At 63.8% G+C, this 1,021-nt stretch overlaps 1 protein-coding gene across 1 annotated transcript in view; it reads left to right on the forward strand.

The window, feature by feature from the left end:
* Window positions 1-1,021, forward strand: part of LGR6 (leucine-rich repeat containing G protein-coupled receptor 6) — a 24,048-nt gene that overhangs the window by 13,455 nt on the left and 9,572 nt on the right. The window lies entirely within an intron of this gene.

The following is a 1,021-nucleotide window of genomic DNA, read 5'->3' on the forward strand; positions in this document are numbered from 1 at the left end:
ATGGGCTGGGGGGGGGGCGGGGTTGGCTCCGCTGGAGCCAGCCAGCAGGCATTGCCTCACTTCAGGGCACGCTGCCCGCTTCTTTCTCAATTAGCCACCGGCAGGCTGCGCAGGGCACGTGGCGAGGTGGGCACTGGCTTCGCTATAGAGCCGCCCAGCGCCCACCTGCCTTTGATGTGCAGGGTGCGGGGGTGCCCACGAAGCCTGCGCCCGCTGACAGGCTGGGAGGCCAAGATGAGGGGCGAGAAAAGTCCCTCCACCCCCCGCCCTGTCGACAGCATGGAGGCATCTGGGCCGGGACAGAGCATCCGACAGCTGGAGGGTGAAGGCAGCTCTCCCTGCCGCCGCCCTGTGACCTTGGTCACGTCCCGTGAGTCTGCAGGTTCTAGGAATAGCGCTGCCCTAGCTGGTGTGGCTCAGTGGATAGAGCATCGGCCTGCGGACTGAAGGGTCCTGGGTTCGATTCCCGGTCAAGGGCACATGCCCGGGTTGTGGGCTCCATCCCCAGTGTGGGGTGTGCAGGAGGCAGCCGATCCATGATTCTCTCTCATCATTGATGTTTCTCTCTCTCTCTCCCTTCCTCTCTGAAATCAATAAAAAAAAGGCACAGTGCTAGCCTTACCAGGGGCCGTGCGGACCCCATGAGAGCTGTGTGGGACCTTGCCCTGCACCCCTCCTCCCTCCCAGCCTCTCCCCTCTCTCCCAGCCCCTCCTTGGCCGGCCGTCTCAACCGCACCCCTTTTTTCCCTTCTCCAGGGATCCGTTCTCCTTCCAGCTTTTGATCTCCGATTAAAAAGGGGCACGTGTGTTCTCTGTACCCCGTCCCGTGCCCGGAGCACTCGCTGGGGAGCCTGCAGGGGCGGCCAGATGGGGAGGGCGGGGTGGGGCGGGGCATGAAAGCGGGCGTCCGACCTGCTGATTGTTGTGTAATTGGCGCGCTCTGCAGCCCGGGTGATTCCTGTCGAGCTTTCCATGTGAGCTGCTTGCTGGCAGCGTGTCTCTCCCTCGGGCCACTTGGGCC

This window comes from Myotis brandtii, unplaced genomic scaffold, assembly GCF_000412655.1.
Source record: "Myotis brandtii unplaced genomic scaffold, ASM41265v1 scaffold975, whole genome shotgun sequence".
Classification (NCBI taxonomy): Eukaryota; Metazoa; Chordata; class Mammalia; order Chiroptera; family Vespertilionidae; genus Myotis; species Myotis brandtii.